Genomic DNA, 13,782 nt, shown 5'->3' with positions numbered 1-13,782 from the left:
GATGATACAGGTATTATTCACGTTAGAAATATGAAAATCTACTTGATTAGCCTTTCTATGTTTCCTATTGCAGTAAGAACGCATGTGCATGTATGTGTGTGTGTATTGCCCTTAATTCAGAGAAACAGTTTTAGTAAACTTGCCTTTTTCTTCCATTTGCATAGCATGTAGCAATTAAAAACATTATTTATTTGCAACACACTTGAATTTTACTTAGCTCTAGCTTGGAATTAGAAAAAAAGAGCTGATAAAATTACAGAACCAATTTAATACTATGCAGAATTGGATAGGGATTTAACTTGTTTCATTACAATTATGATGTAATATTACTACATCCATTGAGAGAAGCTTGTCAATTATTAGCAGTTATTTACAAAGCTAGCTCTTGAATGTCAAAGGTTTCAAACTAATCGTATGTGCAAAAGCCTCTGAAAAAATGCAGAATGAAAGAATTGTATCCTAATATCATTGTTAAATTTACATTATGCCAACATGCTAGAAAAATTAGGCACTAGAACATTTCAGGTGTAAAAGGATGGAGAGGTGTACTTTACAAGGTTTGAGTTTTAGTATTACCTATATTATTTCCAATTAACAGTGGGAACATATTGGTATATTTTCCATTAGTGCAAAGGTAAAAGTATTTCTTCACTAATAATAATAAATGGTAGCATTTAGCATATAAATGGCGCAAGCTCTTAAATTACCTTTACTTGTGTTATAGGAGTGCAGCTGAAGAGAATTTAATGCATTTTTTACATGGTGTAATTTTATCTTGCTCATACAATGTGAGACGAGTAATAATGATATTCTAATATTAATATAAGTACAAAATATACATGTTGATGAATAATAGCCCTGTTTTTCGGATCTCCTTGCCAAGTCATATTAAAATGACAAATAATTGCAATTGCTTTGTGGAGAAATGGTGCAGGATCTCTAGTCAAAAGCACATTAGGGACCAACAGTGTCCATTTGTTATCCTTTGTCAAGAAAACATGGCTCCTAATGAAAGTGACTGAGAGAACACTGATTGAGGACACTGACACCAAGCCCTTCCCTCGACAAGAGTCATGACATGAGTATTAATAAGAGGATTGGAAGTTGAAGGCAGAGCTTTGGTTCTTAACATCTCTGTATCATCCTGATTTTCTTTTTGTTTGATTTTTAAAAATAAAGTCTGGTACTTTTGAGGGCTAGAGGTTTGGGGGCGGGGGGCGGCGGGAGGAGTATGACTGCGGGGGAAGAAATTACAAGACAAAAGGTAGTGAAGACACCCCAAAGACATTGCCAGGGTCAGCACGTTCAGGTAACCTGAGGCAGTGTTGTACAACATCAGAATGTGAATGCCCCCTAGAAAAAAACACCTCTGCTATTTCTGCACACAACTAGTTAGGCACTCTTCCTCTTAACTGCCTTCTCTTTTTGAAAATGGTTCTCTCTCCATTCCAAATATGGCTGGAAGGAGAATTTTTGATCAGGAAAACAAGCAGTGTATTAAAAGGAAACAGGAGAATGTAATCCCACTTCAGGGATTTCCCGGCGCAATTTTCAGGAATTATGATGGCTTTGTTATAAACCCGGGCATATACTGTTTCATTTTGTTTTATGACTGCTGGTTCCTCATCCAGTAGTATTCAAGATAGCAGTTCCCATCTGAGATGGAGCAGATACACATGTACATGTCTGTGAACAGAGGAAACATATCTTGGAGTGTCTGGTAATGTATTAGATATTTGTGCGTAACCTAGCAGGTACCAGGAACTGTGGTGAGTTTTGGGTGTATTCTCACTCACCGTCTAGTGGTGAGGAAAAAGTTAACAGGTAAATACCAACTATCACTAATGGAACACATTATACACGAGGCACCATGATGAATTTCACAAAGATGATTTCAACACTCACACAAACCCTTTGAAGCAGATACAGATAGGTGCCCTGAGGCAGAGAGGCTTAGTATATATATTTCCCAGAATACACAGCCTGTTAGTGCGGAAGTCAAGTTTTGAACATAGATTCCAGAGCCTATGCTCTTATTATATCTGCATATTTATAATACACAGTATAGGATATGTATACACACACACAAACACATACTAAAACTTACCCTGAGTTTGTTCCTTGACAACCTCATCTGTCTTTGATAGATCTTGGAGTTCACATTATGGCTCAGCAGCTTAAGAACCCAGCGAGAATCTGTGAGGATATGGGTTCGATCCCAGGCCTCACTCAGTGGTTAAGAATCTGGTGTTGCCTCAAGCTGTAGCGTAGGTCCAGTATTGCTGTGCAGCTGCAGCTCTGATTCGACCCCTAGCCCAGGAACCTCCATATGCCACAGGTGTGGCCCTAAAAAGGAAAAAAAAAAAATCTTTGACAGACCCAAGGATCAGAAAGTGAGCTTAAAAGAGCTCTGAGTATGCTAAATAATTTTATTCATTCAATAAATAAGTGACCCTCTAGGTCCTCATACATAATTGTGATCAAGACTGACTCAGCCTAGCCTATACCCTTTGTACTGAAGCTTAACACTATTGCAATGGAAAAACACCTTAGGGTCTCACTCTTACCTCTTACTTTCCAGACAAATTGTAAATCTTAATTGGCAAGTTTCAGGGATGGGAGAGTTGAAGTAGAAAAAGCTGGAGATGGGTACAGTAATATTACGAAAAAAAGAGAAAAGAGAAAAGATATAAGCAAGACTAAGAAATTGAGAAAAGATCAATGGGATGGATTGGGAGCTTGGGGTTAAGAGATGCAGACTATTGCTTTTGGAATGGATTAGCAATAAGATCCTGCTGTGTAGCACTGAGAACTGTGTCTAGTCACTTATGATGGAGCATGATAATGGGAGAAAAAATAATGTATACGCGTATGTGTAACTGGGTCACCATGCCGTACAGTAGGAAAAAAATTGTATTGGGGAAATAACAATAAAAAAGAATTATAAAAAAAGAATAAAAGAAAAAATAAGAATTAAAAAAAGAAATGATCATCGAAAGATAACAGCCCACTTTAGTTCAGTTTGCATCTCTGCAAATTAATTTTCTATTTTTTTCTTGGCTCCTCCTTATGTTTTCTAGCTCCTTTCTAAAGGAATCTGCATTACTGTTCATATCCTCTCTTAATTCCTTCGGGATTTTCACTATCTCCCTTTTGAACTGAGTGTGGAAGTATGTCTAGTCACTTGTGATGGAAATTGGTAATGTGAGAAAAATGAATGTATACATGTATGTGGGACTGGGTCACCATGCTATACAGTAGAAAATTGACAGAACACGGTAAACCAGCTATAATGGAAAAAAAAATAAAAATCATTTTATTAAAAAAAAGCTAATAGCCATTTGCAGCAACCCAAATACAACTAGAAATTTTTATACTAAGTGAAGTAAATCAGAAAGAGAAAGACAAACACCATCTGATATCACTTATAGGTAAAATCTAAAATATGGCACAAATGAACCTATCTACAAAACAGAAACAGACTCACAGACAAGGAGAACAGACTTGTGATTTCCAAGGGGAAAGGGAAGGGAGTGGGATGGATGGGGAGTTTGGGGTTAGTAGATGCAAACTATTTCATTTAGAATGGATAAGCAATGAGGTCCTACTGCACAGCACAGGGAACTATATCCAGTCTCTTAGGCAGAAAATAATGGAAGATAATATAAGAAAGGGAATGTATCTCTATGTATGACTGGGTCACTTTGCTGTACAGCAGAAATTGACAGAACATTGTAAGCCCACTATAATAAAAAATTTTTAAAAAGCCAACAGCCCTGTATTTCTCAAAGACCCTAATTATATTGGAATGTAACTTACTGCAACAACAGAGACTCCTAACGATTACTCTGAAGTAATAAGAACATAGATGATATGATTATCATTTAAGATATAATAAAGTACCATAAAATTTTCAACAAAAGGTTAAAATTATAATTTTGACATTTACAGCTGTTTAAAGAGGTGAACCATCACTGACTGAAAATGAACACAACCTTTTGAAAGAATTGCCATATGAATAAGATTCAATCGTACTTCCCGTATTAAGAAAGACATAGTGGGTACCTCTGTGACTACTCTTTCCTCTTTTGGCAACAACTCTGCTATTTATGGAGGGGCTGCTTCCTCCCGGATTCTCCCACCTCTACTGCAGATAGTCTGGTTAAAGCTCTTACCTCTCTCTCTGTATAGAGCATTTGACTAAGATCTAAGCCAATCAAGTAATCAGGTTTTCACAGCTATACAGAGTTATGTTCGAAGGTCTACATAGTTGATTCGGAAGGAACAAACCTTGGAGCTATTGCTGGCGATGCTAAAACAAGGCTCTCTTTCCTGTGGGATGTCAAGCTAGAAGAATGTGGGTAGCTCCAGAACTTGCTGGCCACCATCCTGTAACTAGAAGGGGAGAGCCAATATGAGAATGAGGTCAAGTGGGAGGAGGGAAAAACCAAGTCTTAATATTGTATGACTTTGTGAGTTTGTTTATTTATTTATCTATAGGGCTGCACCTGTTGCATATGGAAGTTCCCAGGCTAGGGGCTGAATTGGAGCTGCAGCTGCTGGCCTACATCACAGCCACAGTAGCACCAGATCCAAGTCACATTTGCTACCTATGCTGCAGCTTGAGGCAATGCCAGATCCTTGGCCCACCGAGTAAGTCCAGGGATCGAACCCATATCCTCATGGACACTATGTTGGGTTCTTAATCCACTGAGCCAAAATGGGAATCCCTCTATTCCCTTTTTGATTAAACAGTCAGGTAGCTCTTTTTAAAAATTTTGTAATGGGCAGAACTCTCACTAATTGAATAGAAAATATCTGCATAGCAAAAATGAAAAAAACTAGAGTCCTTATTATAGGTGAGGATAAGGGAAAAGTATACATAATACACAACATCCATTTGTGTTTATATAGATATATAAATTATGTATCTTTCTCTATAATTATATATTTCATCCTACTCCTGGGAATTTGTGCCTTAGGAACTAAAACACACATAGGACATATATTTCTAAGAATTGAAGTTGTTTATTGCAGCATTTTTCATAGGAGCCAAAAAAGGGATGCAAAATGAATGTCCCTGAGTGAGGAAATGGCATGGACAGTTAGGACTATTATGCAGCTTTAAAAGAATGAATTAAAGCTGTATCAGATGGCTCAGAAGAATTTTGACAAGGCATTGTAGTGAAAATGAAGATGTGCTGAACCAGATCTCCATGACTTGATTTTTAAAAATCAAGATAATCCGCCTTGTGTGACTATGCATAACTACATAGGATGATAGGCATACAGAAAAAATATGAATAGTATTAGATTTTAAACATGGATTATTTGGGGGAGGGTATTTGACATCAATGAAGGGGAAAGCACAAAGGAAGGAGGAACCAAACAGAAAAGAAAATCAAAAACATGTACTTGAAATAATCATGTGAGTGGTTATGCTTTTGCATGTGCATTCAATTATGTATATATAGAATATATGCATAAATATTAGGTGTTCTAAGTTATTATAAAGAAATTAAATATAAAAAGGTATTTCAAGTAGACTTTAATTTTACTGTTATAAGCCATTTAAAAAATTACTGTCTCCTTGAGTTTGAAGGCATGTGTGTCCATTTTATGTATGTGTGTATGCATGTATGGCTGCACCTGCTGCATATGCAAGTTACTGGACCAGGGATTGAACCTGTGCCACAGCTGCAGCAGCATCAGTCCTTAACCCACTGCACCTCAGAGGAACCTGTGTGTCTTTTTTATTATGGGTCATCTGTTAGACTAGTTGTACCCACACTCGAGGGTCATCCAAGGCCTATGCTTCTGGCTTATTGTGTTTGTCTTCTTATGACCTGGATTTCACAGAATAATAACAATACTAATAACAGTTATTATTATTATGCTTTTTAGGGCCGCATCTGCACCATATGGAAGTTCCCAGGCTAGGGGTTCAATCAGAGCTGCAGGTGCTGGCCTACACCACAGTCACAGCAACAGGGGATCTGAGCTGTGTCTGCAACCTACACCACAGCTCATCGCAACATTGGATCCTTAACCCACTGAGTGAGGCCAGGGCTCGAACCCACATCCTCTTGGATACTAGTTGGGTTTGTTATTGTTGAGCCACAGTGGGAGCTCCAGAAAACTTATTCATGGTTATAGATATGCTCATGACATAATAATACTCAGGAGTATAAACAGCGGGGCCAAGACAGACTAAACTACTGTTCTCACATCTCTGACTCCCAGAACACTGGTTATACAGTCAGTTTCCGTAAGCTGGCATGATCCTTTCAGAGCTGCATTTTTAATACCTACTCCAGGGTCATGTCATGTCATTTCATATCATCCTCTAGTCTCATATATATCATATTACTATATTCCACCTATGTCACATTATATTATGTTAACGTGAGATTATGCGATGCTGTGTTGTGATAGGATATGTTATATTTTTACTATGTCACTTTTTAGGTGATTATGCCTTTCATTAACATTTCAGATTTCCCATGATTTATTTTTTTGATTTTTTAACATGTAGGCATTGGGTCTGGGGTGTTCTGTTTGTTTGTTTTTGTTTTTTGTATTTTTGGCCACACATGTGGAAATTCCTGGGCCAGGAATTTCAAACCCATGCCGTAGCAGTGATCTGAGCCACTGCAGTGAAAACATCAGGTCCTTAACCCACTGTGCCACAAGGGAACTCTCTTTTTAAAAAAATCCTTTTTCTTCAATTTCAGCTTTGCTGAAATGGAACCCATATACCATAAAAATAACCATTTTAAAGTCCACAGTTCAGTGTTTTTTAGCATACTCACAGAGTTGTTCAACTATCACCAATATCTAATTTTAGAAAGTTTATATCACCCCTGAAAGGAACTCTGTAGCCACTAGCAGTGACTTCCATCCTCCCTTCTCTTTACCCTTGGTCACCATGAATCTATTGATATCTCTATTGACTCACCTTTTCTATACACTTCATATAAATGGAATCACATATAGATAGTCTTTTGTGACTGGCTTCTATCAGTTACGGTATTGTTTTCAATATTTATCCATGTAGTAGCTTGTATCTAGTGCTTCATTCCCTTTTACTGAGAAATACTATGCCACATATGTTGATCCATTCATCAGTCGATGGACATTTAACTTATTCCACATTTCAGCTGCTAATAATAATGCTGCTATAAACATTAATGTACAAGTTTTTGAGTGGATGTATATATTTTTACTTCCCTTGGGTGAAATCCTAGGTCAAATGGTAACTCATTATTTAACATTTTAAGAAACTGCCAAATCATTTTCCAAAGTGTCTGTACAGTTTACAATTGAACCAACAATGTATAAGGATTCTGATTTATATACATCCTGGCCAACATTTACTGTATCTCTTTTTGGATATTAGCATACTAGTTTTGGGGTGGGGGCAGGGGTTATCTTACGGTGATTTTGATTTGAATCCACAAATTATAATGATTATTTATTTATTTTTAGGGCTGCACCTGTGGCCCAAACTGGAGTCATGGGTCAAAATGGAGCTATAGCTGCAGGCCTATGGCACAGCCATAGCAACGCAGGATTCAAACCAAGTCTGCAACCTATGCTGCAGCTCACGGTAATGCCTGATCCTTTACCCACTGAGTGAGGCCAGGGATCGAAACTGCATCCTCATGGATACTAGTGGGGTTTGTTTCTGCTGTGCCACAATGGCAAGTCCATATTGATTTTTATTATTTATTTATTTATTTAATTTTTTATTTTCCCACTGTACAGCAAGGGGGTCAGGTTATCCTTACATGTATACATTACAATTACATTTTTCCCCCCACCCTTTGTTCTGTTGCAACATGAGTATCTAGACAAAGTTCTCAATGCTATTCAGCAGGATCTCCTTGTACATCTATTCTAAGTTGTGTCTGATAAGCCCAAGCTCCCGACCCCTCCCACTCCCTCCCCCTCCCATCAGGCAGCCACAAGTCTCTTCTCCAAGTCCATGATTTTCTTTTCTGAGGAGATGTTCATTTGTGCTGGATATTAGATTCCAGTTATAAGTGATATCATATGGTATTTGTCTTTGTCTTTCTGACTCATTTCACTCAGAATGAGATTCTCTAGTTCCATCCATGTTGCTGCAAATGGCATTATGTCATTCTTTTTTATGGTTGAGTAGTATTCCATTGTGTATATATACCACATCTTCCGAATCCAATCATCTGTCGATGGACATTTGGGTTGTTTCCATGTCCTGGCTATTGTGAATAGGTGCTGCAATGAACATGCAGGTGCATGTGTCTCTTTTAAGTAGAGTTTTGTCCGGATAGATGCCCAAGAGTGGGATTGCGGGGTCATGTGGAAGTTCTATGTATAGATTTCTAAGGTATCTCCAAACTGTTCTCCATAGTGGCTGTACCAGTTTACATTCCCACCAACAGTGCAGGAGGGTTCCCTTTTCTCCACAGCCCCTCCAGCACTTGTTATTTGTGGATTTATTAATGATGGCCATTTATTTATTTTTAAAGGGAATCACATTTATTTATTTATTTACCTTTGGCTGCGCTCACAGCATGCAGAAATTCCCAGACCAGGGAACGAACCTATGCCACATCAGTGAAAACACTGAGTTCTTAACCACTAAGCCACCAGGGAACTCCCTATAATGATATTTAACATCTTTTCTGTGTGCTTATTTTCCATTTGTATGTCTTATTTGGAGAAGAGTCTATTCAAATCCTTTGTCTATTTTTGAAGTGGGTTATCTTTCTTTTTAAATATTGACTTTTAACAGTGCTTTACATATTCTGGATATCCACCCCTTATCATCTGCATCAAAAGGAATAAATTTAGCCAAGAATGTAAAGGAATTTTACTCTGAAAACTATAAGACACTGATCAAAGAAATGGAAGAAGACACAAATAAATGCAACGATATTGTGTGCTCATGGATTGGAAGAAAAAATATTGTTAAAATATCCATACTCCTCATGCAACCTGCAGGTTCAGCACAATCCCTATCAAAATTCCAATGTCATTTTTCCCAGAACTAAAACAAACAACCCTAGAATTTGTATGGAACCACAAAAGACTGAACAGCCAAAGCCATCTTGAGAAAGAACAAAGCTAGAGGTATCATTTTTCTGATTTCAAACTATATTTTAAATCTAATAGTAATCAAAACAATGCGGTATTGGCATGAAAGCAGACACGCAGATCAATGAAGCAAAACAGCCCAGAAATAAATCCATGCATATATACAGTCAATTAGTTTATGGAAAAGGAGCCAAGAATATACAATGGGGAAAGGACAGTGTCCTACATAAATGGTATCGGGAAAACTGCATAGCCATATGCAAAATAATGAAACTAGACTACTATCTCACACTATACTTAAAATTTAACTCAAAATGGATTAAAAACTTGAACGTAGACCTAAACCATAAAACTTCTAGAAGAAAATTAAGGTAATAAGCTCTTTCATATTGGTCTTGGTGATGATTTTTTTGGATTTTACACCAAAAGCAAAGGCAACAAAATCTAAAATAAACAAGTAGGAGCACATGAATTCAAAAGCTTCTCTACAACAAAGAAAGCCATCAACAGGATGAAAAGGCAACTTAAAAAATGGGAGAAGATATTTGCAAATTATATATTTGAGAAGGGGTAAACATCCAAAATATATAAAGAACTTATATAACTTAGTAAAAAAGTGGCACAATCTAGTCATAAAATTGGAAGTAAATATATTTTTCCAAAGAAGACATACACATGGCCAATAGAAACATGAAAATGTGCTCAGCTTCACTAATCATCAGAGAAATACAAATAAAAATAACCATGATATATTACCTCATACCAGTTAGAGTGGTTATTATCAAAAAGACAAGAAATGACAAGTGATGGCAAGGATGTGGAGGAAACATTCATGAATATTTGGTAGGAATGTAAAGTGGTTTAGCCACTATGGAAAATGGTATGGAGGTTCCCCCAAAAATTAAAAATAAAACTACCATATGATCCAACAATTCCACTTATGGGTAATTATCTGAAGAAAACAAAAATACTAACTCAAAGGATATATGCACCTGCATGTTTACTGCATATTATTTTTATTTTATTTTTGTCTTTATTTTAAGGGCCACGTATGGAGGTCCTCAGGCTAGGGGTCTAACTGGAGCTACAGCTGCCAGCCTACGTCATAGCCACAGCAACAGGTGATCTAAGCCATGTCTGTGACCTACACTACAGCTCACAGCAATGCCAGATCCTTAACCAACTGAGCAAGGCCAGGGATAGAATCTGCATCCTCACTGATACTAGTCAGATGGGTTTCCACTGACCCACAATGGGAAATCCTGCAGCATTATTTATAGTATCTAAGAAATGAAAACAACTTGGTTGTCCAATGATGGATAAATGGATTTAAAAATTGTGATATTTATTTATCTATCATCTATATCTCATATACACACACAATGGAATATTCAGTTATAAAAAAGAAAGAAATCTTGCATTTGCAACAAAATGGATGGACCTTGAGGGCATTATGCTAAGTGAGGGTGTTATTTCAGAAAGAGAAATATAAATACTATTTCATCTAATTTATAAGTGGAATCTTTAAACAACAACAACAAACAAAACCAAAACTGAGCTCCTAGATAACAGAGAACAGATTGGTTGTTGTCAGAGGGGGCAGGTGAGGGGATGGGTGATCAAAAGAAAAATGCCTAAGTACAAAATAAGAAAAAAGTTCCTCATCAGTTATAGAATCTGTAAATACTTTCTCTAATTCTGTGGGTTGTCTTTTTAGATTCTTGATAGTGTGCTTTAAAGCACAAAAGTTTTGAATTTTGATGCAGTCTAATTTGTGTATTTTCTTTTGTCCCTTATGCTTTTAGCGTCATACCTAATCAAGTATTGCCCAACCCAAGCACATGAAGATTTCCATTCAGGTATATCAACTTTGAGTTAATTTTTGGGTGTGATGTAAAGTAAGATCCAGTATCATTCTTTTGTATGTAAATACTGACTTGTCCCCAAACCATTTGTTTAAGGCTATTCCTTTCCCATTAATTTTTTAAAAAATCAATTGAGGAGTTCCCGTCGTGGCGCAGTGGTTAACCAATCTGACTGGGAACCATAAGGTTGCGAGTTCGGTCCCTGCCCTTGCTCAGTGGGTTAACGATCCGGCGTTGCTGTGAGCTGTGGTGTAGGTTGCCGATGCGGCTCAGATCCCGTGTTGCTGTGGCTTTGGTGTAGGCCGGTGGCTACAGCTCCGATTAGACCCCTAGCCTGGGAATCTCCATATGCCGCGGGAGTGGCCCAAGAAATAGCAAAAAGACAAAAAAAAAAAAAAAATCAATTGACCATAAATGTAAGAATTTCATCCAAATTCCATTTTTTTCCATTGGGATATATGTGTACTCTCAAGCTAGTACACATATACTTGATTATGATATCTTTATAGTAAGTTTTGAAATCAGAAAATATAATTTCTTCAACTTCGTTCTTTTTCAAGAACATTTTGACCCCTAGATCCCTAGATCTCTTGAATTGTCAAATGAATTTTAGAGTCACTTTGTCAATTTCTTTAAAAGAGACATCTAGGACTTTGATGGAAAATGCACTGGATCTGTAGATCAGTTTGGGGAGTACTGCCATCTTAATAACATTGTCTTCTTATCCATGAACAGGATTTCTTTCTTCTTACTTAAATCTTTAATTTTTCAATGCTTTATAGTGTTCAGTATAGAAATCTTGCACTTCTGTTCAATTTATTCATAAGTATTTCATTCTTTTGCATGTTACAGTAAATAGAATTGTTTCCTTAATTTACTTTCAGATTTTTTATTGCTGGTATACAAAACTGATCTTGTTTTATGCAAATTTGCTAAACTCATTTTTTAGTTCTAATAGCTTTGTGAATTCCTTAGGAATTTTCTATATGTAAGATCATTTCATATACTAATAGAGATACTTTTACTTCTTCATTTCTAATCTGGATAACTTTTATTTCTATTTCTTTCCTAATTTCCTCAGATAGAACTGCATCGCAAGGCTGAATAGAGGTGGTGAGAAAAGACATCCTGGTTTTTGTGAAATGATTGCATTTTTCTATTTCTGCTTCTTGAAATGATCATTTTTTTGTACTTTATTAATATGGTGTAGTTCATTAATTGAATTTTGGGCCTTAAATCAACCATACATTTCTAGAATAAACCTCAGTTGGTCATGGTGCATAATTTTGTTATGTGATGCTGTATTCTATTGAGGAGTTTTTCAGTTGCATTCATAAGAGAAATTAGTTTCTGGTTTTCTTGTACTGTTTTTGCTATAATTAATACTGGCATTATAGAGTTAGTTGGGAGCTGTTGTATATTCTTGTATTTCTTGGAAGAGTTTATGAAAATTATTATTAATTTTTATGCCATTTGTAGGATTCATCAGTAAGCAACCTGGGCAAGTGTTTTCTTTGTGGGAATTTTTAAATTAGTAATTCAATCTTTTTACTTCCATACAAATCTATTTCCTCTTGAATCAATTTCAATAGTGTCTTTCTACTAATTTTTCCACTTCATTTAGATTATCTAATTTATTGACATAAAATTGTTTTTTAGTTTGTAATCTTTTGCATTTTGGTAAGGCCAGCTGAAAGAACAAAATTTTGGTTTCCTTAATTTTCTCCATTGTTTTTCTTTTTTCTATTTCACTTATTCTACCTGTTGGATTTAGTTTGCTCTTATTTTTCTAGTTTTTAAAGGTAGAAGCTTAGATTATTATTTTAGATGTAAATTTTTCATAACAGACATTTTCATCAATCAGTTTCTAAGTGTTGCTTTAGCTACATTCATAAATTTTGGTATTTTGTGTCTTAATTTTTAATTAATTTGAAAGTATTTTCCATTGTGATTTCTTTTTTTGATACACTGGTTACTGAGGAGTATATTGTTTAACTGTCACATATTTGTGAATCACTCAATGTTTTTTATTTCTAATTTTACTTCATTATTATATAACAATTTTACTTCATTTTTGTTATATGATTTCAATGCTTCTAATTTGTTGAGATTCTCTTCGGACCAAATGTGTCATGAATTCTAGAAAAATTTCAACAAGCACTTGAAAAAAATATTTCTTGTGGAGTGGAGATGTCTGTTAGATCTAGTTGGTATATGGTACTGTTCAAGTTTCTATTTGTTGACTTTCTGTCTAGTTGTTTTATCAATTAATGAACGTGGAGCATTGAAGTATTCCACTACTGTTGAAGTGTCTATTTTCTTCTTTGATTACATCAATTTTGGTTTACGTATTTTAAGGCTCTATTGTTAGGTTCATATATGTTTACATTTGCTATGTCTTCCTAATAAACCTTTTTTTTTAAAGTCATAATAAACTGGCCTCCATTGTCTCCAGCAATAATTTCTCTTAAAGTCTATTTTTATGATATTGATATGGTTAAAGTAGTTCTTCTTTTGTTATTTGTTTGCATGATATAGTTGCTTTCATTCTTTTATTTGTATCTGAATTCGTTCTTTTAAATAGAGTGCTTAGGAGTTCCCGTCGTGGTGCAGTGGTTAACGAATCCGACTAGGAACTATGAGGTTGTGGGTTCAGTCCCTGGCCTTGCTCAGTGGGTTAGGGATCCGGTGTTGCCATGAGCTGTGGTGTAGGTTGCAGATGCAGCTCGGATCCCACTTTGCTGTGGCTCTGGGATAGGCCAGTGGCTACAGCTCTGATTTGACCCCTAGCCTGGGAGGGGTCGGCCCTAGAAAAGGGCAAAAGACAATAAATAAA

General features: G+C 36.2%; 1 long non-coding RNA gene across 1 annotated transcript in view; it reads right to left on the bottom strand.

The window, feature by feature from the left end:
* LOC110255689 overlaps positions 3,755-13,782 on the bottom strand; it is a 313,398-nt gene continuing 303,370 nt past the window's right edge. The window contains exon 3 of the long non-coding RNA XR_002336348.1: positions 3,755-4,389. This is a non-coding gene — a long non-coding RNA (uncharacterized LOC110255689). The remainder of the gene's footprint in view (positions 4,390-13,782) is intronic.

The sequence above is a fragment of the Sus scrofa genome, chromosome 10, assembly GCF_000003025.6.
Source record: "Sus scrofa isolate TJ Tabasco breed Duroc chromosome 10, Sscrofa11.1, whole genome shotgun sequence".
NCBI lineage: Eukaryota > Metazoa > Chordata > Mammalia > Artiodactyla > Suidae > Sus > Sus scrofa.
This window is presented reverse-complemented; position numbering and strand designations above follow the sequence as displayed.